This window comes from Pelodiscus sinensis, chromosome 14, assembly GCF_049634645.1.
Source record: "Pelodiscus sinensis isolate JC-2024 chromosome 14, ASM4963464v1, whole genome shotgun sequence".
Classification (NCBI taxonomy): Eukaryota; Metazoa; Chordata; order Testudines; family Trionychidae; genus Pelodiscus; species Pelodiscus sinensis.
The window spans coordinates 59,529-85,712 of NC_134724.1; positions in this window are offsets into that span (position 1 = coordinate 59,529).

Consider the following 26,184-nt stretch of genomic DNA (forward strand, 5'->3'; position numbering starts at 1 on the left):
GTCTGGCGCTTCCGCCGTCCAGTCAGGCTGCAGCAAGCTCAGGGCTGCAGGGGCTCTCTGGCGACGCCCGGCCCCGCGCCTCCCGCCCCGCTGGACAGTGACACGAAGCGGGAGGGACGGGCTCGTGGGCCCAGCTCTCTTGCTCCCCCAGGCGAGCTCCGGAGCGTCCCCCTGGAACATGGCTGCGCCACGGCGCACAGGAGGGACGCTGCTTGCTAGCAAGGGGCCGCGTTGTCCAGCCCCCCACTGGTGCTGGGCCGAGGCCTGTCCGCACCCCGGCGGGCTCTACGGCCTGCGCACCGGGACCCACTCGCCCGGAGCGGCCAAGGCTCCGTGTCACCAGGCCCGACAGCGCCCGGCGTCCCAGGGGCCGCGCTCCGCTCCAGCAGCGCCAGGCCTGAGGACGTCCAAGCTCTGGGGCCGGCGAGCATCAGTGGGGCTCCCCACACCTGGGGGGCTGGCAAGCTGCAGTCTGTGGGCCCCAGCGCAAAGGGCATTCTTGGCGGCGAGTTGTCCCCCAGTGTGGGGTGAGTCTCGGGGCCCCCTGGCTGGCTGCCGGCGCGGGCTGGAGCAATGTAAGGGACTCGTGCCCCGCGGCTGGCTCTCTCCCGGGAGCGGCACTGAGCGGTCAGGCTGCCCGGGGCCGGCGCCCCGCTGCCCCTCGGTATTACCGCTTGGTACCGTGCCGCGAGCTGGGCAGGGGCAGGGCGGTGGCAGCGGTTCCTGTGCTGGGGGGGCTGGAGAGGTGCCGGGTCGCGGTGCCTGCGAGCTTTGCCAACGGCCTGGCGGAAGACTCGCAGCCCTGGCTGGGCGAGACGCCCCCTGGCCAGCCCGGCAGCCTCAGCGGGCGCTACGTGAACCCCGAGGGGGTTTGAACCGGGATGGTCTCTGCCCCGTCCCCGTTCTGCAGCCTGGCGACTGACAGGAGGGGGGGCTTCCCTTCTCGGCGGCCAGGACCCCGCTGCACAGAACGCGTGGACGTGCGTCCCAGAGCAGGGCCGAATCGCGCCGCGGGGCTGGGGATGTGCCTGCCCCAGGCTGGCTCTTACTCCATCCCTGCAGGCCGGGGTACAGCCGCGCGTGAAGCAGGAAAGGGTCCTGCGGGCTGGGACAGAGCCCTGCGCCCCGTGGGGAGAGCGCCGAGGAGCCGTCCCTCGCTCCGCGTCGGGTGTGAGCCACTCGCCCGCCGGCCAGGCAGGTGGAGTCCTGTGGGCGGAGGGGTGCGTGGATCCTGTGGGCGGAGGGGTGCGTGGATCTTGCTACAGCCACACGCCCGGCCATGGGAAGGGCACAGCCTGGGAGCGACCCCGCACGACGGACTTTCCGAACTGCCCGGCTTGGCTTTGGTAAGGCGAGGGTGGTTCCGCCCACGGGGCTTGGGCCAGAGCGCAGCTCCCCGCCGACACGCGGGCCAGTACGTCAGTACGTGTCTGATGGTACCGCGCCCGGCCACTCAAAGGAGACATGAAATTACACTCGATCCATAATTAATTATTCGCTTCACTTTATACTCTGCGCGGTAACAGCCCCCGGGCGCCTCGGGAGGGAGCAAAGTGCTTTGAAACACGGGCAAACACATCGAAACCAGAACTCACCCCCTTTCCACAAACCTCACTCTCTGGGTTTAAAACGCGGCGCATCTCTGCGGCGGCGGCTTCACTCCAACGCGCGGAATGACCGAGCGCAGCGCCCGGTGCCAAGTCCCACGCGCGGCCCCAGATCAGAGCCCAACCCCGCAGGTTACAAAGCTGCGTCTACAGCAGCAGCCCCGCGCGGCTCCCGCCTCCCTCCCTCGCGCACGCAGCCCAGCGCCGAGTCCGAAAGCGCCGGTGTCGGCCAGGTCGTTGGTGTCAGTCCCGTTCCCTTATCAGTTCTCCGTCCAACACCTGCAGTGAGACAGCTGGGCTGGAAAAGTGATAAGGAGACGAGAATGGCTGCAGGAGACTGTCCCGAGAGCGACACCGAGACAGGTGGAAATAAAGGGAAAGACATCACCGGTCGCCCGCCTCCGGCGCAGGAGGATGAGCCGGCGAGGCCGCGCGCTGCTCCGCGGGAGTCGGGAGGGAGGCGGCTCAGGCGCCCGGGCGCTCCGGAGGAGACGCGGAGTGTGCGATCCCGTCCCAGCAGCACCGCGCCCTGTGTGCCTCTGTGCGCACGGCCGGACACAGCCCATTCATAAATTTCATAACCTCGAGTCCCCTCCCTCGCCCTGCCGGGATTGGCCCCCTCTGACGGGCTGCTCGGCCCGCTCTGGTCCGTGCTGCGGGGATTAGCGGCTGGGCGGGGCCTGATGCGTCTGAACTGACAGATGGGAGCCAGTCGGGCTGTCCCAGCCTTGCAGGAAGACGGCCACGGCTCCAGCTGCTCTAGTGGCTGCTCGTGGCCTGGTCGCGGCCTGGACGCCGGCTCTCTCTTCGCGTGGCTTCCGGCAGCCTCGAGCGTCCTGCGGCTGGCGAGAGAGGGGCTGACCCTGCAGTCCCGGCCGGGCTGAGGCCCCTGCACAGGGGCTAAGATGGGGATGTGGCCTTAGCGTGACGCGTCCCGGGGCCCCACATGCGTGAGAGGAGGCGTCAGAGCGCTGAGGAGCGGGGCCAAGCCACGGCCCTGGCCCCCCAGCCCCACAAGCCACCTCGCCACGTGGGACTCCCCCCAGCAAGGCTGCAGGGCTGAGGCCGGGGCCGGAGAGGCCTCTGCCCCACCAGTAGCTCTGCCCTGCATCTCCTGAGCATCCTGGCGCCCTGGCTCCCTTGAGCTCTGGGGAAGGGCCTCCGTGACTGACCGGTGTCCCCAGATGCGGGCTCCCAGACAGCCCAGCCCACCAAGCTGGCAGGAGAGGGCTCCGCGGGCCCCTCCCCAGAGCTCCCCTCGGCCCAGCTGTGAGGCAAGCGGTGCCCCGTGGGCGGGAGGGCTGGGCTCTAAGGCCAGGCCTCAGCGGGGGGCGAGGGTTCCTTGGTCCCACGTCCTGCGCTGGCGTGGCCGGCGCGTGCGAAAGCCGCCACAGGCACTGGGGCTGGACGCCAGGCTGGCCTGCTGGGAAACTGAGGCAAGGGGTCCCCAGAGGAGGCGTTTCCACTGCCGCAGGAGTAGAACCGAGGCTTCCCCCCGGCAGGCCGCAAGTGCCAGGCGCCGGCGAGAGCGTGGGGGAGCCGCCCCCAGCCACGAGGCGTGTGGGACCCGGGAGGAGACGTTCCCCTGGGGCCCGCAGGGGAGGAGGGGTCTCCTCGGCGGGGGAGCGGCGCCGCCGTTCACGCGCTGGGCCGGGGGGCTGGGACCCCTCCAGCTGACCCTGCCTCCGTGGGTCGCGGTGGTGGGTGTGAGGGATGGGGGCCCTGTGGCAGGGCTCCGTGGTCTGGGAGGACAAGTGGGTAAAGCAGGCGAGACACCGGCCGGGGGCTGCAGGGCGGGACTGAGTGTCCAGCAGGGGGCGCTGCGCGGCGAGTCAGTCTCCCCCCACTGCTGCGCGGTAGCGCAAAGGCCCCACAGCGGCCCCTGCAGGCCGGACACGCCCCGGGCCAGACCCCGCCAGTGTAAGCAGCAGCGCCCCCTGGCCCTCGCTCCGGGGATTGCCCCAGTCAGACCCGCACAGGGCTGGCGGGGGGGGGAGGGGCGGTGCTGCTTTGGTTGTGATCCCTCGATGGGGGGGCCCACAGTCGGGGGGGCTGCGCTTTGGGGGCGTCGTGCGCTGCAGCTGGGGGCCTGCGCAGGCTGGAGCGTTTGCAAAGGGGCCGGGCGGGAAAGAGACGCCGCTCAGGGCACTAGCTGCTGACAGCCACGCCCGCGGCGCTGCCCAGAGCGCCCGAGGGGGGTGAACAGCCTGTGGCTGGGCCGGGGGCCTTGCACTCGTCACGTCCAGGAAACCGTCTCGCCCTCCTGCCGAGTTCTGGAGCGGTTTGGCCCGGGTCCGGTCCCGGTCCTGAGCCACCCCTCCCAGCCCCGTTCAAACGTGGCTCAGCCAGCGACTCGGTCCCACCTGCGATCCCAGCCGCTGCCCTCGCTCCGGCTGGGGGTTGTGAGCCCCCAGGCGCAGGCTGCAGAGCCACTGAGCGTGCCTGGGAGCCTAACGGGTCGATATTGCAACCTCGGCTCTTCAGCGGCTGGTGAGCTACGGGACTCGGGACAGTTTTGGCTTCCTGACTGGATGATTTGTGCGTCGCACTAGCATGGTGCAGAGCCTTGGTTTCCAGGGTTTGAATTGTGCACACAACTCACAATTCATGTGCAGCAAACGTGCGAGCTGGGAGCCGCCGGTCTCTGTGCTAGGCGGGCCGCAGCGCGGGCGTGTTCGCAAACAGGGCCGGCGCGCTCTCCGCCGGCTTCCCCGGGAGCCATTCCCCCCTGGAATTGTGCGGCTGCCCCGGCTCAGCCCTGCGGAGTCAACACACGAACTTCATCCGCACGCATGTTCGGGGGGACGGCCTCCCCCGCGCGGCGTTTCTAGGTGCGCTGGCCCCGCCGCCGCCAGAGGGCACGTGGCCCCGGACTGCCGCACGCACACGGGCGGTGCTGGAGGATCGGCCCTGGTCTTAACGAGCCTTGATGAACTGTCCTCCCGCGGTGACCCTGCCTGACCCCTCCTGACCTAGCCGGCCGTGCAAACTCCCCATCTGCCCAGGACGGCTCACCCAGCGCCGCGGCCTTGCACTCAGCCGCCGTCTGCACGCGCAACAGCAAGTGCCACAGCAGAGCAGCGTCCTCCCGGGCGCTTTGCTTTGCCAGGACGGGTCTTTATCGGCACACTGTGGGTGGGTGGGGGCTGGGCTGGAGCGAGCCCCCCGGAGCCGTGGCCCGCGGAGCGCCCGGCTCTGCACGCCTCCGAGCACGGGAGCAGCCCTGCTCCTGCAGCTGTCCTCCGCCCCCCGGCCTCCGGCTGCCAGCTCAGCGCGCTCAGGAATGTGAGCTCTTCCCGCGCCCAGGGCTGGATTAAGGCTTTTCAGTCGGACACTTGCCGCAGGCTCCCGATGTCCATGGGAACGAGCTGCCAGCCCCGTCCCCGTGCACGCCCGGCCGAGGCCGCTGGCCCTGTGTGCACCCTGCCACTGCCATCCACGTCCCCGTGTGTGCCCGGCCGCTGTCCCCGTCCCCACGTGCGCCCAGCCACTGCTGCCGTCCCCGTGCATGTCCCGCTGCCGCCCTCCCCATCCCCGTGTGTGCCCGGCCGAGGCCGCTGGCCCTGTGTGCACCCTGCCACTGCCATCCACGTCCCCGTGTGTGCCCGGCCGCTGTCCCCGTCCCCACGTGCGCCCGGCCACCGCCGCCGTCCCCGTGCATGCCCCGCTGCCGCCCTCCCCGTCCCCGTGTGTGCCCAGCCGCTGTCCCCATCCCCACGTGTGCCCGGCCACCGCCGCCGTCCCCGTGCACGCCCCGCTGCCACCCTCCCTGTCCCCGTGTGTGCCCGGCCGCTGTCCCCATCCCCACGTGTGCCCGGCCACCGCCGCCCTCCCTGTGCACGCCTGGCCGAGGCCGCTGGCCCTGTGTGCACCCTGCCACCGCCATCCATGTCCTTGTGTGTGCCCGGCCGCTGTCCCCGTCCCCACGTGCGCCCAGCCACCGCCGCCGTCCCCGTGCATGCCCCGCTGCCACCCTCCCCGTCCCCAAGTGTGCCCAGCCACTGCTGCCGTCCCCATCCCCGTCCCTGCGCACACCCCGCTGCTGCCACCGCCGTCCCCATCCCCGTCCCTGCGCACACCCCGCCGCCGTCCCCGTCCCTGCGTACGCCCCGCCGCCGTCCCCGTCCCTGCGTACGCCCCGCCGCCGTCCCCGTCCCTGCGCACACCCCGCCGCCGTCCCCGTCCCCGCGCACACCCTGTCCCGCCGCCGCCAGGGCCTGCAGTGCATGTGGAACACCCTGTTATTGAAACCCTGGGCCTGGAAGTGGCTTTAGCGCAGGCCAGCCATGGGAGGAAGCTGGTGCCTCGGCGCGCAGGCGGCAGAGACGTTCTGTCCAGCCGAAGCTGTAAGCAGCGCCCGGCAATCGGCCTCCTGTGGCTGTTCGGCGTGACCGTTCCATAGGCCCTGCCATGAGCGCTGGCCCAGCGCATGGTCAGAGTCCCGCTTTGCTCGCAAGCCCCAGCCTCCCCGCGGAACGTCCGGCGTGCACAGGGCGAGGAAGGGCGAGCGAATTTCCAAATTGAAACGACGGCCCCTCCGTCCCCGGGCGCCGCAACGGGGTGGCAAGAGAGCAGGGAGCAGCGGGCGGGCCCGTGTCTGTCAGGCTCACGCAGCGCGGTGTGCCGCCGGATTGGGACGTGCTCCCGGCGCCGTCGGGCATCCACCCCCCGGTGCCGCTGTTTGCCCGGGGGACGCATGCTGGGGCAGGACCCGCTACCACGGTTCTGAACCGACCGCGTGGATCGACACGCCATGGACATGACGGGCTCGCCCGTGGCTCTCGGGCGCCTCCCCGGCCTGCGACGCGGGCCTGTAACAGGCTGGTGCAGGACGTGAGCGGCGCTCTGAAAGCCCTTTCCCTGGAGCGCGGGCTGACGTTTCGCGGGGGCCTGGACGCAGGACACGGCAGATCTTTGGGGTAGTGCCAGGGCCTAGGGGATCCACCAGGGCCGTGTGTGGCAGCTCCCACGCCGGCAGCCTCCTGCCATGGGGCCCTTCTCTTCGCGCCCCCGCGAGCGCAGCCACGGGGCCGGCCCTGCCCTGGGAGCAGTGGCGGGAGGCAGAGCTCAGTGCCGTGGTCGCTCCTGTCCTAGCCCCGCCCCTCTGACCGGTTGTCACGTTACCGGATTTTAAGGGGAGCAGCCAGGTCACGGGGGGGCGGGTATTTGCCCCAAAGTGGATACAAAGGGGCCTTGTGAGGTGTCCCACGAAAGCGTCTGTTCTGTGTGTGCGACTCGTGTACTTGTCCAACGTCTGTGTGGGGTTAGAAACATGGACTCTGTGCTGATGCTGGGAGGTTCCCGGTCTGAGGCAGAGCACTGGGCTAGGAATGTTCCTTCAATGTTTATGCTAATTAGCAAGGCTCCAGAGACAATAGATCGCTAAGTGCCAGACACACCTGGGGAATGTCTGAGACCTGCAAGCCAGCCCGGAGAACGGTTGCTGATTTGGGACACAGGGATAGGTCACTGGACCATGTGACCTGCTCTGGCCAGGAGGATGCCAGGAGGGGTATACAAGTGCCATGTGGCGCCCTACATCTGGTCTTCAGTTCAGCTCCTGATCCCAGAAGCAGCCTTGCAGGGAATGAGCCGGGAAGAACCGTGGACCCCTCCGGACATAGGATGTAACCAGAGACTTTTAAGCCAGCAGTTTAACATCTCTGCTGAGAGCCTGCGTCGAGAATTCAATGCATGTGATGTATTCTCCTTCACCACCTCACTCTCGTGCTTTTCTTTCTTTTCATAATAAACCTTTAGGCTACGTCTATACTGCGGGCTTCTTGCGCAAGAAAGTTGCGTCTAGACTGGCAGGATTTTCCGCAAATGCTTTTAACGGGAAAGTTTTTCCGTTAAAAACATTTGCGGAAAAGAGCGTCTAGATTGGCACGGACGCTTTTGCACAAAAGCATTTTTTGCGGAAAAGCGTCCGTGGCCAATCTAGACGCGGTTTTGCGCAAGAAAACCCCAATCGCCATTTTCGCCATCGGGGCTTTTTTGCGCAAAACAGTTTTTAGCTGCCTACACTGGCCCTCTTGCATAAATACATTTGCACAAGGGGGCTTTTTCCCGAACGGGAGCAGCATAGTATTTGCGTGGGAACACTGACAATCTTACATTAGATCGTCAGTGTTCTTGTGCAAATTCATGTGGCCAGTGTAGACAGCTGGCAAGTTTTTCTGCAAAAGGACCACGGCCAAGGGCGGCGGCGCACAGCGTCCGCTCTGCTCCCTCGTAGGCCTCCCCACAGCCGCATCCCCCTGCCCGGCTTCTTGGGAGACAAGGGGCTGCAGCCACCAGCCCTCCTGTGGGGCCTGCCCCAGCTCCGGCAGCCCCCCGGCCCCTCGCTGCTCCGCCAGCCGGACGTGCTTCTGCGGGGCCAGGGCCTGCCCGAGGGGCCCCGTGTTCCACGCCCCTCTCCATGGCCGCGTGGGGCTTGAGGCCACGGACTGGGCACGGAGGCAGGTGGGTGCCCGTTGCCCTAGCGCTGGCCGAGCCGGGTGTCATGTGCCGCTCAGTGCAAAGCCCAGCGGGGGGGGAGGTACCCAGTGCCCCCGCCGCACCCGCAGGGCGGAAAGTCACCCGGAAGTTTCGCTCTCAGGCTTTGTCTACACTGCGGGGTTTGGTGCAAGAAGCCTTTTGTGGAACAGTTCTTGTGCAAAAACGTCTTGTGCAAAAGTGCGTCCAGACCTCAAAGCGCATGGCAAAAGAGGTGCGCTTGTGCAAGAGAGCTCTCACGGCCACTCGGAACTCACGTAGCCTCAAAGGGCTGCAGTTCGGCTCGTGTAGAAAACGTGCCAGTGTCGAACCGGCTCCTGCCTGCTTAAACTAGCCCTGCCCTGCCCTGGCCGGCCGGCTCTTCGGCTCTGGGGCTGCCCTGGCCGGCCGGCTCCGGCGCCCTGCCCGTCCTGCGAATGAGCCCGTGTGCTCGAGCGCAGTGGCCTGTAGGTGCCAGTCTTGTGCTGCTCAGCGAGCGGCGAAGCAGAGGCAGGTGGTTTAGCGGGACAGCCCTCGTTTCCATGGCGCTTCCCAGCCCAGCTGCGGCCGGACGCCCGGACAGGACCCCCTGGCTCCCGCCCGTGTGAGGCGGCGCAGCAGGCGCAGGGCCTGAAGTTGGCCCGTTTGGGGCGGGCTCCATTTGGGGACCCCGCGAGGATGTGAACAGCTGCAGCCCCAAGCGTCACAGCTCTGGCTAGACGGCTCCGCTGGAGCAAGCGCCTCCACGTGGGGAAGGGCCCAGGAGCAGGTGGCAGCACCGTCCCCCTGCCTGTCTATTGCCCACGTCCCGGGCCAGCCTCCGGGCCAGGCTTGGAATGGGGGGGGCACGACGGTTCCAGGGCAGCCGGGCCCCCCCAGTGCTGCCGCCGAGCACAGAGCTGTAGGGGCACAGGCCGGCACTTCCGGGTGAAAGCTAAATTCACCCCTGTACCAAGGTGGCGTTTAAGAACCAGGCCCAGGATCGGGAAAACCTCTGCTACCCTGCCCCCCCCAACGGAGCAGCCTCTGGGACGGCGCTGTTCCCCTCCCCGCGCTACTGGGCTACCCGCTGCCTTCCTCCTGCCAGGCAGGCCAGGCTGGATTCCTCCCTGGGGCAGGGAGGGTGCAGCTGGCTGGCCCCAGGGAGGGAGGCCGCATTGCAGGAGTCTGTGCTAGCAGGCCCCTGGGTCCTGTAGCCCCTCACCTGTGGCAGGCCCGGGGCTGACCGGGGCACAGGGAGAGCTGGGCTGTCCGAGGGGTTTGGCTCGTGGGGTTCCTGCCGGTTGGACTGGCAGCTGGAGCGCTCGGTGGCTGGCGTGTGGCCTGTTGGAAGGTCTCCAGTGGGGCTGTATGGAGCCCCGAGTTGGAGCAATTCGCCCTGAGCGGTGCCCAGACCCGGCCCAGCCCGTCACCGGGGTCCAGACACTTCCCCGAGGGAACACGTGCCCTGAAAGCCAGGCCCCGGGCAGAGCGTCCAGGAGGAGCACAGAGCTGGGCAGACCCGCGGCGGGGCCCTGGTCATTTCCCTTCGGAGCCCACTGTGGCACCAGGGTGCAAAGCGGAGAGAAAAGGGAATCCCCTCCCCCCTCTGTCCAGCCACTGCCCCTTGCCATTTCTGAATTGTCCCTCCGGGCTTGTGTGCTGTAAGCTCTGCCCAGCACAACTGCCCCTGCCTGAAAGCCCAGCCGTGCTGTTCTCTCGCGCAGTGCCCCCGCCTCAGTTTCCCCATTTCTCAAGCTGACCTGCCTGCGCATCTGACCATGACTGGCTAAAATCAGCTGCGGGCAGGACCCTCTGGCCCTGAGCCCTGGATTTGACGGCGGAGGCAAACTCCTGGGCTGCTTCTAGACTGGCATGATTTTCTGCAAAAGCGGCCGCCTGTCTACACTGGCCGCGAGTATTTGCGCACGAACACTGACGTTGCACTGTAGAAAACCAGGGCTTCTTGTGCCAGAGAGCGTCTACACTGGCACGGATGCTTTTGCACAAAAGTAAATCTTGCGCACAACACCCTGCCAGTGTAGACCCTCCCTTGGCAAGTACTTTTAACGGAAAAACGTTTCTGTTAAATGTGTGTGTGCAGAATCCTGCCAGTGTAGACGCAGCCCTGGAGTTTTCGCACTCTGCTATCCTCAGCAAGCTCACTACCCCTGCTGGCCGTTGCCAGGACCGTGCGCCAAGTGGCACCTGCAAGCCCTCGTTCGACTCTGTCCTTTCTGCAGCCAGGCAGCTGGACCTGCGCTGACCCAGACAGCTTTGCTCCCCGCGGGCCTGGCGTCCCTCGCTCTCTGCAGCTGGGAACGCCCAGGGCACGACGTTCCTGCCCAAGTTGGCCCTGCCGTGCGGGCGGGGGTCTGTCGCTGGCCCCTCCGGCTCCAGCATGGCCTGTGCACGCAGCCCCAGCCCCAGCCTCTGTGTGCCCACCTCCCTGTTCTTGGGTGGGCGAAGGGGGGCCGCCCGGGCTGCCCGGCAGGGAGGATGAGCGCTCCGAACCAGGGCCGCTTTGAGAGCTCGTGCCCCCACCCCGAGGCTGGCCAGGCCGTGTGCGCTGCCCCTGCTCCTCCGGCTCGCTGGCTGGGGTCTGGCCCGTGGCTCCCTGGGGCGTTCCATCCCGCCACCCCTGGTGGGCGCAGAGCTGCCAGCTGCCCTGAGCGCATGGCCGAGGCTGGGCACTGGCCGGGATACGGCCCAGAGCTCCCGGGCTGCAGAGCAGGGCCGGGCGGGATCTGCGAGGGCAGGGGGCTACAGGGCGGTGGGATGTGATCTGCGAGGGCAGGGGGCTACAGGGCGGCGGGACATGATCTGCGAGGGCAGGGGGCTACAGGGCGGCGGGACGTGCGCCGCGGGCAGGGGGCTACAGGGCGGTGGGATGTGATCTGCGAGGGCAGGGGGCTACAGGGCGGCGGGATGTGATCTGCGAGGGCAGGGGGCTACAGGGCGGCGGGACGTGTGCTGTGGGCAGGGGGCTACAGGGCGGCGGGACGTGATCTGCGAGGGCAGGGGGCTACAGGGCGGCGGGACGTGTGCTGTGGGCAGGGGGCTACAGGGCGGCGGGACATGATCTGCGAGGGCAGGGGGCTACAGGGCGGCGGGACGTGCGCCGCGGGCAGGGGGCTACAGGGCGGCGGGACGTGCGCCGCGGGCAGGGGGCTACAGGGCGGCGGGACGTGATCTGCGAGGGCAGGGGGCTACAGGGCGGCGGGACGTGCGCTGTGGGCAGGGGGCTACAGGGCGGTGGGACGTGATCTGCGAGGGCAGGGGGCTACAGGGCGGCGGGACATGATCTGCGAGGGCAGGGGGCTACAGGGCGGCGGGACGTGCGCTGTGGGCAGGGGGCTACAGGGCGGTGGGACGTGATCTGCGAGGGCAGGGGGCTACAGGGCGGCGGGACGTGATCTGCGAGGGCAGGGGGCTACAGGGCGGCGGGACGTGATCTGCGAGGGCAGGGGGCTACAGGGCGGCGGGACGTGCGCCGTGGGCAGGGGGCTACAGGGCGGCGGGACGTGATCTGCGAGGGCAGGGGGCTACAGGGCGGCGGGACGTGCGCTGCGGGCAGGGGGCTACAGGGCGGCGGGACGTGATCTGCGAGGGCAGGGGGCTACAGGGCGGCGGGACGTGATCTGCGAGGGCAGGGGGCTACAGGGTGGCGGGACGTGATCTGCGAGGGCAGGGGGCTACAGGGCGGCGGGACGTGATCTGCGAGGGCAGGGGGCTACAGGGCGGCGGGACGTGATCTGCGAGGGCAGGGGGCTACAGGGCGGCGGGACATGCGCCGCGGGCAGGGGGATACAGGGCGGCGGGACGTGCGCCGCGGGCAGGGGGATACAGGGCGGCGGGATGTGCGCCGTGGGCAGGGATGTCGCGCCACCTAGGAGCCCAAATGGCCTGAGACGGTTGCTTAGGACAACACAGCAAAGTTGGGGGTTTCTCCCGTGGCGCTGAACCACTGACTTCCCCGCGCACCTGGGCCTGTCCCGGGTCCATCCTCGGCCCGCGGGGCCCGGCTCAGTCTGCCAGCCGCCTGCAGGGTGCCCCCCCCGGGAAAGAGCCGCCCGGGCTCGCCAGCCGGCTAATCTCCATGCACAACAGGACTGCCAAGTGCACACCTGCGGGAATCCTGCCAGGCACCGGCATGACACACCTGCCGCACAACGGGGGGGGAGGGGAGCACGCCAGGAACTCTTCCCCCCTCTGCCGGCTGCGCGGGAAACGCACGGCCCGTGGCTGCCCCCCCGCGGGAGCGCGCAGCCGGCCGCCGCAGCAGAGCGCAGGCAGACAAAGGCAAGCAGGAGAGAAGAATCTGTTCAGCTCTTACCAGCTCCCCGGGCCGTCCCTGCCCTCCACATCCCCTTGCCGGCAGCTTGGCTCTGTCTGCTGCTCCCCGCTCCGGATTCCCTTCCGCTCCTCTGGGCGCGTTTACATTCCATTTCCCACGCTGGAGCTTTGCTCCCTTCCTGCCAGCGCGGGGAGCAGCGCGAGCGCCGGGCTGCGGGCTCGGCTCCCTGCCGGTAGTTTGCAGATTTCTTGCTTCAGGAGTGCGGGTGCCATGCGAGGGGGGAGAACGAGCCGATCCCCCCAGCTGGAACGACGCGGCTGCGAGTCCAATGTGCTTCCCTTCGGCAGCCCCCCAGCGAGCACGTTAGTCACTAGTGAGTTTCCTTTTCACACCGACATTGTTCTGCTGCTGCGGGAGCTGCCCTGTCGCCGTTTGGTGTTAGGATTGGCAAGAGGGAGAGGAGCTGGTTTCAGTGCAGCATCTGCCCGAGGCTCGCCTGTGAAACACCGGCCCAAGAGCTGCTTGTAGCTGGCATTTCGTGGTACTCTGACCAGAGCAGTCGATCCTGCGAGGTGCTGAACCGCCTGATTCCCGCTGAGCCCAGCAGGAGGGGGTGCCCGGTGCCCGGTGCCCGGTGCCCGGTGCCCGGTAGAATTGCTCCACATTTAGTTTTGATTTTTTTGTAAAGTTCCCAAGAGTATTGTCACCCACATAGTTAACGGCTGTGCCCGTTTTCCAACCGGATGCTGCAGCGCCCAGCGCGTGGCGGGGGCCAGGCACAGGGCTCTCCAAGCGCCAGGGCCAGGGTTACCCGTCCTGAGAGCGGTTCCACCCTCCCACCCCGCCTGCGCCCGGACCGCCTAAGGCCCTGCTACCCAGCCCACGGGTGTGTCCGCCTGGGGTCTCGGAGCCGGGCGCGGCGCTCGGAGCAGCCACGGAACGGCCGGGAGCATGTGGCTGGGCCGGAGGCCAGGTGTTACCGCAGGGACTTCGTCCCACAGCACGTGCGGCCAGCGGCTCGCAGCTCCGGTCCCCGCTATGAACCGAGGCTGGTGCTGCGCCGGAGGGACTGCGCTCCCCGGGCCGTGCTGGGGCACGGTGACCGGCCGCCCTATGGAGCCGCCAGCGGGTCGCCTTCTCCTGTCCCGGCCCCTCTCCGGACGGTGGCGCCCGCGGCGCGGTGCGTGTGCGGGCCCAGCCAGGGCAGGCGGGCCCGGTGGGGAGGCGTTGCTCTTGCTCTCACAGGCCATCAGGGGCTTGGCAAGGCCAGCAGGCTCCTCGCCCGTGGCAGGGGAGCAGGACGGGGGGGTAAGCGGGGGGGGGGGGACTTCAGGCAAGTGGGAGCCACTTCGTTTCCAGATCTCCTGGGCCTTGTGCGAGGCCTGAGGCCGGCCGGCCGCAGAATTGGCCCTGCTGCCTCCTTCTCACGCATCCGGTGATTTGCCTCCCTGGTCCCACGTGTGGGCAGGCCAGGCCGAGAGAGCGAGCGCTGACTTGGGGGGCCGTCCCCTTCTGGGCCCCTCCTGTGGAGAAACCCAAATCCACCCCTGCCACTTAGCATCGCCCCAGCGTTCCTCAGTGGCACAGCCGGCCTGCGGCGTCCGCCTGCCTGCACGTTAGATGTTTGTTCTCCGCTCAGGCCATGCCAGCTTCCGTCAGCCACGCGCCATCCTCCCCCTGCTGCCAGTGGGCCTGCTCGTGCCTTCCCTGCCACTGAGCTCCCGGCCAGGCCTTGTCCCCTGCCCCGACACGCCGGGGCTTCCACCCCTCGGCCGCGCTCTCTCCTTTCCCACGTGCCAGCTGCTTCGCTGGAGCTCCCGTCGCTGGTCCCACGTTCGGGGAGCAGGTCGTAGGCTCGCTGCTGTAGCGATGTGACGTAGTGTCCGTACGTTGCCGGTCGCTGGGCTTGGGCTGTGGGTGACCGCTACGGGCCTCTGCCTGTGAGCACGGCCCAGCGGGGGGCACCTCGAGGGCCCCATGACAGTGACCGAACCGGCTCTACCGGTTAAGGGAAGGGATGGGACAAAGGAAGGGAGTGTTGGGGAGGGGCAGTTTCTGGCTGGAATCATGTAGGAGATGGACTAAGGAGGGGGCTGGGAGTCTAAGGGCCCAGGGACCCACCCCAAGGGGGCTGGGGCATCCTGGGCCTGACTCCTGTAGCCACGTCCCGTCTGCACTGCGCTGTATCCTGGAGGAGCGAGAACCCCCCTGTTCTACCGGCTGGTGGAGTCTGTTCTTGCAGCTCCGGGGCTGCGTGATCAGGGGGACCCCGACGCGCCGTCACAAGCAGCATGTACCCAGAACGGGGCAGCCTTTCCCCTCCCCCAGCAAAGCGCTCATACGCTGGTCCCCAGCCTGGCGCCCCGCTCTCCCTGAGGACGCAGACCCACAGCGCGGGTGCCAGGTCCCACGTCCCTTCCTCTAGGTGGGCTGCCTGCCATGGCTGCTGAGCCGCCTTTGCCTGCACAGCCTGGCTCGAAGGGGCAGACACCCAACTTTTGCCTTCTGCCACGAGAAAGCAAGTTCTAGGACTTGCGCTGTCAGAAGCTACATATCACTCTGGACACCTCAGGCGTGTTCGAGGGCCGTCCGCAAAGCCAGCTCAGCCGGGACAGTTCTTGGCATAGACTCACTGAGAATAGAACTGGAAGGAACGGCAGGAGGTCAAGTCCAGCCCCGGCCCTCACAGCAGGACCCAGCACTGTTTAAACCATCCCTGGCAGGCGTCTGTCCAGCCTGCTCTTAGATATCTCCAGGGATAGAGACTCCACAACCTCCCTGGGCAATTCATCCCAGTGTTTAACCCCCCTGACAGGCAGGAAGTTTTCCCTAATGTCCAACTGTGACAGACGGCTGGCTAAGCCAGCGCTCTGCCACTGGAGCCTGGCTGAAGAGGCTGATGGCCAACAGCTGAGCAAGCCCAGGCCTGACGGGCTAGTAGAAACAGCTGTGGGCTTCAGAGCAGAGGGCTATTTAAGGCAGCAAGAGGGGCGTGAGGAGCTAGGAGGAGGCACCAGGGTGCGGCTGAGGGTGCGCCCAGGCAGACGGAGGAGCTGGCTGAGTTTGCTGTAAGCGTTGTGCATAGGAGGAGGTGGGAATGGACAATACAAGGCCCAGGGTGACTGCACCCGAAGGTCTCTGGCTAACTTGTGGACCAGAAGGTGCCCACGGGCAAGGGGCCTGAGTGAGACCCCTGCAACACCGACCCAAACCTCCCCTGCTGCAGCTGAGCCCGGTGCTTCTTGGCCTGTCTGCGGGTGTTAAAGCGCGGTTAGCTACTGGACAGGCACGGCCGCGCTCCTCCTCGTGGGCCCCGCTGGGACTCCGGTACACCTCAAAGGAGGAACGCGGCCCTCTGCGTACAGCCCGGGGCCAGCGGGAAGTCCAGCTGACTCCGGGCTGCATGCGGGCGCCTGCTTTGAAATGCGCCAGAGTCCCCAGCTGCTCTTGAGCATTTCAAAGCCATAGAGCCCGGGGTCGATGGGGGACTCCCCGGCTGATCCCGGATTCTGGGGCAATGCCACGGGGAGGCTATGGTCAGTTGGGGGTTCCCACCTGACCCTGGGCTCCGTGGCAGCTGCCCCTTTGCATCGCGGAGGCAGCGTTTTAAAGGGGCGGCCTGTCGTACCGCAGGTAAGCGAATGCTTATCGGATAGTTGACTCGTCTTAACATCACGGGGCGTGTCGGGGGGGGGGGGGGGTGCTGCGGGGCTGCCGGAAGGAACTTGCTTCTGGTCGGGGGGTGTCAATAGGCGAGGATTGGCCTGAGCCCTGCAGGTAACAGCGCCCCCTGCTGTGGCTGCCAGGGAAAGGGGCTGAACTCGGTTCCGCACATCCTGGGACCAGCCCTGAGGGTATCAGCAAGGGCCAGGTGAGGCTGAGGGGGATGAATCTGTCCTGAGGACAGGGGCCTGGCTCTGGGGCAGATTTCGATAGCTCAGGGGCGAGGCGGCACGGCTCTGTGAGATGCCCCTAGCTGGGGTGGGCAGGCATCCGGGAAGGGGCACTGGGTGTTTGGACCTGGGGACGTGGGGGGACTTGACATTGCTGGGAAGAGTGAAAGGGGAAAGGTGGGCAGAGCTTTTCACAGCTAGAACTTTCCTTTCCCGCACTCCCCTGGGCCTGCCTTTCCCAGCGAGCCGGTTCCCTTCGCTCCGGGAAGGAGCCGCCGAGTTTCTCTCAGACGTCCCGTTGCCAACACGCTCCCAGAGCTGCTGCTCTCCCGGGGCGGAAGAGGAAATGGCAAAACATCAGGCAGGAGTCTTGGCCCGTGGGTGCTGGCTCTGATAAGCTCCGGCTCCGGCTCCGAACGCTTGGGGGGGTTTCTCTGGAGCTTTGCTTTTGGGGCTGTGGCTGCGGCTGGGATGTTGGGCCCAGGCTGGCGCCGTGCTGCGTCTCGTGCGGAACGAGGTGTGCGCAATAAGAATAGTCTGCACCGCCGCCTGGGAGGTGTCCGTCCGTCTGCAGAAAGTGGGGCACGTAACTCACACGCAGCCTCTTTACGAAGGCGCCAGGCCTCTCCCCACACTACACTGGGGCTACGTCGACACTGGCATGATTGTCCGCAAATGCTTTTAATGGAAAAGTTTTTCTGCTAAAAGCATTTTCAGGAAAGCGCGTCTAGATTGGCAGGGCACTTTTCTGCAAAAGCACTTTTTGTGGAAAAGCGTCCGTGGCCAATCTAGACGCGCTTTTTGCAAAAAAGCCCCAATCGCCATTTTCACCATCGGGGCTTTTTTACGGAAAACAAATCTGAGCTGTCGACACTGGCCCGTTTGCGAACGTTTTTCAGAAAAAGACTTTTGCCCGAGCGGGAGCAGCACAGTATTTCCACAAAAGCCCTGACAATCTTACACGAGCTCGTCAGGGCTTTTGCGGAAATTCAAGCGGCCAGTGCAAACAGCTGGCGAGTTTCTCCGCAAAAGCAGATGATTTTGCGGAAAAACTTGCCAGTCTAGACACAGCCGCGGTGTTCCCCTCCTGCGTTCCCTGGGCTTCCTCCAAGGCCCGTGGGTCAGCAGCTGGCGCTTCGGTTTCCCAAACGAATGCTTCAGATTGAGGCCCCCGGACTTTGTGTTCGAGGCCCAGGGAGCGGCCGGGGGCAGGGACACCAGTCTTCAAGCTCCTTCTGGCAGCAGCCCGTCGTGCTCTGCAGGGCAGGCATTGCTCCTCTACCCCTCGCCTGCCTGCCCCATTGCTGCCTCTTCCGGCCCCCTTCTCCCAGGCCTGGGATGCCCAGTGTGCCTGTGCGACCCGCCTCTTCAGTCAAATCTCCTCCAGGGAGCCGCCCCGGCCGGCCCCATCCCTCGTTTAGCGACCTCTCCAGCGTGCAAGCACGTGTGCCGGGCACTGTCCTGCTGATGTCCCCAGGGCCTCTCACCCGTGTAAAACCCTGTTGGCATCTGCTGGACTGCGGCTGAAATTTGCACTCTTGTGAGCATCACAGGGGTTTGCACCCCACCTTTGTCTCCTGGGGCAGAGGCCAGGCCGTCCCTGGAGCCTGGCCTGTGGGCCGTGCTTAACGACCAGCAGCACTGTTCCAGGCAAGTGCCTGCCTGTTTCTCAGGCTCAGGGCGGATGCTCTGATAACAGGCCCCACAGACCTTTGTGTGCCATGAAACCCAGTCTGACAAACGGGCCATTTGCTGCAGGTCCCGTCCCCTGCTCCCATTCAGAGTCCCAACCTGGCTGCACCTTCCGGAGAAGCACCAGAGGAGCCCTGTGTGACGTAGGGGGGGTACCTTGCTGGTTGCTGTGCTGGGCAGTGGGCTCTGGGTGACCTCCACTGGCTGCAGCACGGCCCAGCAGGGCAGGGGGTGAGTCATTATGCAAAGAGGGTCTCTCAACCTGTCCGACCAGCTATGTTATGTTAGGGGTCTGTGACGGTGCGTTGGGGTTTTCCCGTCTCCTGCACCCCCGTAATGGCACGAACAGACTCCCCCAGCCAGTAGAACAGAGGGAGTTTATTGCCTCTCCAGGATACAGCACAGCACAGATGGAATCTGGTTCCAGGGCAGGCCTAGGATGCCTCAGCCCCCCTTGAGATGGGGGAGACTGGGCCCCTAAATCCCAGCCCGTTGCCTAGGCTGCTTCCTCCATGCTCCCAGACAGAAACTAACTAACCCTCTTCCAGCCCTGCCCCCAGCCAGGGCAGCATCCACCTTCCTTTGTTTCTCTCCCTGGGGGGTAGCTGGTCGGACAGGTTGAGAGACCCTTGCCTAGTGACTCATCCCCTGTCCTGCTGGGCCGTGCTGCAGCCAGCAGCCAGTGGTGGTCACCCACAGCCCACCGCCCAGCACAGCAACCAGCAAGGAACCCCCACCTCGTCACACCCTGTTTCGGGGGACGGTAGAAAAGCAGCATGCGAGGAATGCCGGTCAGCCAGTCCTGTTCTTGGCATCTCCGGGAGTGCGGCTAGCCACGCCAGCAGGGGGAGCGGTCACAGGAACGTTTGTCCCCTTCCACTGGTCCAGCCTGGGCACCTCTTGCTCACTTCTGATTTAAAAAAGGCCTGGACCATGTTGCTGCCTGTCCGGAAGCCCCGCCTGTGCCTGTCCCCTATTGTAACTTGGGGCGTGCTAATGCCATTGGGCTTAGCCAGCGTCAAGCAGAATGCAGCGACTGATTGGCCGGAGAGTTCCAATCTGACTGTCTGCACATCTGGTGCCCCGGCCAGGGAATTAGCGCGCTGCTGGCTGTAAGACCCAGTTCACGAGAGGCCCGGGTCGCTAGCAGTGCAAGGGCTCCAGAGTGATAGACCCCGTCAGCCATCGGTTCCCGCTCTCGCTGTATTTCGGCCAGGAGGTCTCAGGCGTTCGGCCGGCCTCAGCAGCGAGCGAGTCTGACCCCGGTTTGGACTCTTCCTCGGGCCGGGATGCAGTTTGCCGTAATTCCGAGGTTTGCGTAAGGCGGGCAGCGCATGCTCCAGCGGTAACGAGGCATTTCCATGCGGAGGCACCCAGTCGTGAGTCACAGCCGCGGCGGTGCTATTCAGTCTGCAGCCCCTGGTGCCAGAGAGCAGCTCTCTGAAGCGGCCCGTCTGCTAATCCGTGCAGACACTGGAATGCAAGCAGAAAATATTATGAACTCGTCACTGGGAGGCTGACATATTGATGTGACACCTGCACCTGCCTGCGGGGTTTCCAAACCTGCTCTTGAATGCAGCTGACAGTTGGTTAGTTTCAGATGCAGCCTGCTTGTTTAGTGCGCGGGAGCCGGGCCCAGGCCCTGCCTGTTTGGGCAGCTGCCTCTAGAACCCATCCCCTGCGGAACGGGGGCGCTTTGCCAGTGACTCTGCACCCCCTGGGGCCTGAGCCAGCCCAGCCCCACTTGGAGCCTCTCCTTCCAGCCCCCCGCACGGCCGGGACAGAGGGTTAGAGTCCCAGGGCGGGCAGAGACCTCAGGAGTCACCGCGTCCAGCTCAGCCCAAGGCAGGACCAACCCAGCTCAACCATCCCAGCCAGGGCTGTGGCAAGCCGGGACATGGCGAGTCCCCCCCTCCCTAGGGAACCCAGCCCAGTACGACAGCACTGCCAACTGCCTGCTCCCCCACCTCGCGGCTGGGAGCACGAGGGGACAGGCGTGTGTGCGGTCGCTCCGCCCGTATCCGAGCAGCGGTTCCAGGCCTCGGGGCAGTCCCGCGCCCAGTGCCAGTTCGGCTAGCAGGCCGGGAACCCAGAGCAGCCCTGCTCCTCTTCCCTCCTGAGCCGGGTCTCTGCTGAGTCCCTGAGACATCTCGCCGTCACGGAAAGACCGGTCCCCCCGCGCCCGGGTTCTTCTCCCACCTGGGGAAGTGGGCATGCCCCAAACCAAACCTGTCTGGGCCTTGGGCACAGTGGGTCTGGGAGGGCGCGGGCCTGGTGTCTGTTACAGGCGCTGTCTCCCCTGCACTGGCTCTGCCGGACGTCTGGGAGCGTTTTGAGAGGCCCAGAGCTGCCAGGGGTCAGCGGCTCAGCACTCCAGCGGTTGCTGTCTGTGTCAGAATCAGACACGAGCCCTGCAGGGCCCTCGAGAGACATCGAGTCCAGTCCCCGGCCCTCATGGCACCGTCTAGCCCAGCCCTGACAGGCTCTGTCCAACCTGCTCGGAAATCTCTCCCAGGCAATGTATCCCAGTGTGTAACCCCCCCGACAGGCAGGAAGTTTTTCCTAATGTCCAACCTCAACCTCCTTTGCTGCAGTTTAAGGCCCTTGCTTCTTGCCCTGTCCTCAGAGAGGCCAAGGGGAACGATTTTTCTCCTTCCTCCTTGTGACACCCTTTTAGATACTTGAAAACTGCTCTCATGTCCCCCCTCAATCTTCTCCTTTCCAAACCAAACAAGCCCAATTCCTTCAGTCTTCCCTCCTAGCTCGTGTTCTCTGGGCCTTTCATCATTCTTGTTGCTCTTCTCTGGACCCTCTCCAATTTCTCCGCATCTGTCCTGAAATGTGCCCAGACCTGGACACAAGACTCCAGCTGTGGCCTGATCGGCGCAGCGCAGGGCGGGAGAACGACTCCTCCTTTCCTCGCTCACCACACTCCTGCCCATGCAGCCCAGGGTCAGGTTGGCTTTGTTTCAACGGTCCCACTGTTGACTCCCATTGAGCTTGTGCCCCACTCTGAGCCCTGGCTCCGTCTGCCGTCCTCCCTCCTCGACAGTCGCTTCCCATCGTGCGTGTGGATTGGAGGTGGGATCCACGGTGGCCCAAGGGAGATGCTGCAGTCTGGTCCGGATGCTCCGAAGCTCAGAGGAGCAGCTCTGGGGCTTTGTCTTGGGCCCGTTTCTTCCCAGGGAAGATGTTTGGGGTGGGAGCCGCTGGCCCCAGAGGTGTAAGTCTTGTGGAGCATCACAGCACGGTGGAAGGATTTCCCCGCTTTCCGGCCAGCGGACTGGTTTGCTGGTGTTCTGGGCAGGCGTGGGCTCAATTTCCCGAGCGCCCAGAAGGGAGAGAGAATGGGCGTTTGCCGGCCACCTGGCCTGACCAACTTCCCAGCGGTCGCACGCGTGAGGCTCAAAGCTGGATCCCGGGTTCGCAGCTGGGCTGTAGGTGGAGACAAACGTCGCCTCCTGGGTGCCCGGCGAGCACTTTGCTGGGGCACAGAGAGCGGCTTCCCAGGTTCGGAGCCACCCTTCCCAGCAGGGAAGTCTGGCTCCATTGCCGCCGGCCCTGGCCCAAGGGGCACGTGCCACGCCCTCTCAGCGCCGGCTGCCCCTTGCCGGGGGCCACGGGCCTCGAACTCCCGGCGCACCGGGCACAAGGAAGAAACCACGCAACTTGCAGTGATGCTGATGCTTTGGCCAGTTGCCCGCAGCTCTCCCCGCCAGCACGCGGCCCAGCAGGCCCTGTCGCTGGTGCTATTGCCGGAGGAGAAAGGCCTCGTGGGCTTCAGGCAGGTCAGTACAAAATTCCTTCCTTGGGGCAAAGGGGAAACACGTCCCTGCGTTTCCCCTCCTGCTCGGGGCTGCCCGACACCTGTACCCGCCACAAGAGGGGTCTGTACTCGGGGATCCCGGCTGAGGGCAGGACCTCCCTCCCACGCAGGATCTGTCCCAGCTCCCGCTCCTGGACAGCCCTCCCGGGACCAGCGAGAGCCGCTCGGGTGCCCTGCGGCAGGGCTAGGGATGTTTCCAGGAGGTTTCACACATGGGGCTATTTTCCGCTGCACCAAAAATCCCCAGATGACCCGTCGCACTTGCAAACGGGCCCGTCAGGTGCTAATTAGACTCGTCTTTCCGAGCGCGGCTGCTCCTGCCCGGGCGACGTCGGTGACCTCCAGGGTGACGCGGAGGAGGCGGGTGTAACGCGGTGATTGACGGGGATAGCCTTGCTCCCCCTTCAGTAGGAGCCGGCCTAGCTGCCCGTGTCACACGAAGTGACAGGCGCCGTCGGGTGCTGCTGGCGCCCAGCTAGTCCCAGTTCCGGCAGGATTAGCGTCACCCCGGGATAAAGCAGAGGGACAAGGGGCGGCAGCAAGGCACGCCGCAGGTCCATCTCGCGGCGCACTGTCGGCTGGCGCCCGGCCAGTGCCCCGCAGCGAGGGCCGGCGCGTTAGCGAGGAGCTGGCCTCTCGCTGCCTGGCGGACGTGAAGGGGCACAGGATGAAACGCTGGCTCCTGCCAATCTCCTGTGGGCTGCAGCCTTCCCTGGCTTCCCGGCCGGCTTTCCGGCGTGGCTCCGGCGCAGCACGGGGGGGCCTGGCCTGGAGCTCGTGGACCAGCAGGGGGGCTGGGAGGTGCTCTCTCGAGGGAGGGGAGGGGCGGGGGCTGGTCCTACGTTGCCATCGCCTCCCAGCTGCTGGGCCCCTGGTTTCGATGCGCTGGAGTGTCCCCCCGAAGCTCTTCAGACAAGTGCCCTGGGGGCGGCTTTCCGGGCGGGGCCGCCCCCAAAGAGCAGCACTTGCCCAGGCTCCTTCCGCCCCCGGCCTGGCCCATGCGGCTAGGAGCCCAGGCCAGCTGCCAAGTCCCACTGGGCGACCGAGACCAGCGGGGGCCAAATCCCATGAAGCCGCAGCCAGAGCCCCGGGCGGTCACCACCTGGGCCGGCCAGGCTGGGCTGAGCGGGGCGGCGGGAGGTGCGGAAAGCTGGGAGTGGAAGGAGCCTGCTCCGCACCTGGGGACGGGGTGGAAGGACCCATCCCCCCCCCCCGTGGCTCCTGGACCCATCCCCCCCCCCCGTGGCTCCTGGACCCATCCCCCCCCCCGTGGCTCCTGGCGCCCCGTGGGAGCTGGGCGCGTGGGCGGCTTCCCAGGGGAGAGTCAAGGGCCGCCCCGCTGGGTTGCCAGATGAATCCCAGACACACTTGACATCCCATCACAATCGACATTCCAGCCCCTTTAGAAAATCCCCGACAGTTCTATTGTCTCCGTTTGTTTCCCGGACAGAAAGCTCCAATACTGGACTGTCCGGCTCCAAACCGGACACCGGGCAGCCCTGCGCACAAAGGCTGCTGCTGGGACCCCGAGACTGTGTCTGACCGCTCCTGCAGCCCCGGAACAGACCTGGCAGGGCCCTCGAGGGGCATCGAATCCAGGCCCTGCCCTCCCGGCCGGACCCGGCACCATCTAGCCCCTCCCTGCCAGGCGTCTGTCCAACCAGCTCTTCAATAGCTCCAGGGATGGGGATTCCACAACCCGCCAGGCAACTGATCCCAGTGAGTCACCCCCTGGCAGGCAGGGAGTTTTCCCGAATGTCCAACCTCAACCTCCCTGGCTGCAGTTTCAGCCCCTTGCTGCGTGTCCTGTGCTCAGTGGATATGGAGAACAACTTATCACCCTCCTCTGCAGAACAACCTTTTCCACGCGTGGAGATTGTTGGCGCGTCCCCTCAGTCTTCTGTCCTCCAGACTAACCCAGTTTTTACAGTCTTCCCTCACAGGCCATGTTCTCTAGACCCTCCCTCATTCCTGATGCTCTTCTCTGGACCGTCTCCAATGTCTCCGCATCTTTCCTGCAATGTGGTGCCCAGAACTGGACACAAGACTCCGACTGAGGCCTGAGCAGCGCAGAGCCGAGCGGGAGAAGGACTCCTCGTGTCTGGCTCACCACACCCCTGTCAATGCCTCCCAAAATCAGGTTTGCTTTTTTTGTAACCTCATCACAGTCTTGACTCCTATTAGCTTGTGATCCACTCTGACCCCCAGAGCAGTGTCCCCTGTAAGCTGAGTGCGTGGGCGGCCGCTCAGGAGAGATTCAGGTGCCGCCTAGCTGAGTGGCAGAGTGCCCACAGCCGGCAGCATGTGTTTCTATTGGTGGTGCACACCTGCACATGCCTTGGTGCACAGAACAACATTTATTCCACACATGAATGGAAAACCGTAGCAGGAACATTGCCCCAGTTCCCTTTCTGCCGTGCTCTTTCCTAGACAGTCCCTTCCTGTTTTGCAAGCGTGCTGCCAGGACTGCTCACAGAGTCGCCAGGCGCCTGGGCAAGGCTGGGGGAGGGACCTGGAGGGGCGGAAGGGGTGGGGATGGGGGTTAGCCTTCCCCATCCAGCCCTCCAGCACTGCCCGGCCTGCGCCGTGCCAGGCTCCGGTGGCAATTTGAAGAGCAGCGGCTGCAGTAGCAGTGTGGGCAGCCAGGCGCCCTGGGCCCTTGTAAATGGCTGGGCCCCAGGACAGCTGCCCCTCCCTGCCCCCGCTGGCAGCCCTGCGTGTGGGATTGTTCCTTCCTCAGTGGGACTCGCCCCTTTGTCCTGACTGGATCTCACCCTCCCTGCCTCCGCTGGTCCCTGTCACAGGGCAGTCGCATGTGGGTCTGCAGCTGAGCAGGCCTGGGGTGGAAGTTTTCATCCCTGCCGGACCCAGCTTAGCAGAGCCTGGGACCCTGCAGCTGGGTGGTATCAGCTCTAAGCCAGGCCTCGAGCTGGGAAACCGCTGAGCCGTGAACACGTCTGACCTCGGTCTCAGCCCATAGGCATGACAGGAACGGCGCTGGGCTGGCACGCGCACACCCGTAAACAGCTGCAGTACCACTAGTGCAGGGAGTCCTGTGTCCGGTGAGTCTCACCAGGGACCTAGACCTCGAAGGGTGCCCTGGGTCCCCCTAGCAGGAGCCACGTCCGCTGTGGCAGGTGCGAGGTGACCGGACCAGGACTCCCCGCAGCCTGATGGGGTGAAAGCATTTCCAGGTGCCTGCTACTCTTATAAGCGTTGCTCTGCCTGTGCCGATTGGTGTGTCACTTGGCAGTAGCTGTGTGCCCGTTGGGCAGTAGTGAGCCGGTCATAGCAGTGACGAAGTGAGAGGAATAAAAGCAGCGCTCCCTAATGGACTCTGTCGAAGCGAATCCACAGCCCTGCCGGGCCCTGCCCCTGTGTGCTCCGTCCCGCTCACTCCGAGTGGTTCTCCTGTCCTCCGGGCGCTTGCAGCCCCTCCCAGATCGGTATCCCACCGGGGGCACAGCGTGCCGCTGGGAGGGGCACCCAAAGATCTGGGGCACCGCTGGGTCTTACTGCCCACCCACCCGCCTCTCCCCCTCCCCCCCGGGCCTGCGGCTCTGCTTCCTTGGGGGCAGATCTAAATGACCCGAGAAAAACCACTAGCAGCCACTGGCCCTGGGAACAAGCAAAGAACGGCTGCTGACGGGACACAGGCACAGGGCACTGGACCATGTCACCTGCTCTGGCCAGGAAGATCTTAGAATCTTAGAATCCTAGAACTGGAAGGGACCTCGAGAGGCCATCGAGTCCAGTCCCCTGACCCCATGGCAGGACCCAGCACCGTCTAGACTAGTGGTCCCCAACGTTTTGGGGCTGCCGGGCACCTGGGGGCAGGGCCGCTCACAGGCCACGTGGCTGGGAGCGAGGCCAAGCATGCGCCGCACGCCCCGGCACCTGCTTTTGCAGAAAAACTTGCCAGCTGTCTACACTGGCCGCTTGAATTTCCACCAGAACACTGACTTCCTACTGTCTGAAATCAGTGCTCCTTGCGGAAATGCTACGCTGCTCCCGTTCGGGCAAAAGCCCTTCTGGGCAAGAGGGCCAGTGTAGACAGCTCAGATTTGTTTTGTGCAAAAAAGCCCCAATCGTGAAAATGGCGATTGGGGCTTTTTTACGGAAAAGCGCGTCTAGATTGGCACAGACGCTTTTCCGAAAAAAGTGCTTTTGCGGAAAAGCGTCCGTGCCGATCTAGACGCTCTTTTCCACAAATGCTTTTAACGGAAAAACTTTTCCATTAAAAGCATTTGCAGAAAATCATGCCAGTCTAGATGTAGCCAGGATGTGCACCAGAGACTTCTAAGCCAGCAGTTTAACATCTCTGCTAAGAGCCTGCATTGAGAACTGGGGGATTCGATGCGTGTAACGTATTCTCCTTAACAACCTCACTCTCAGGCTTTGCTTTCTTTCAGT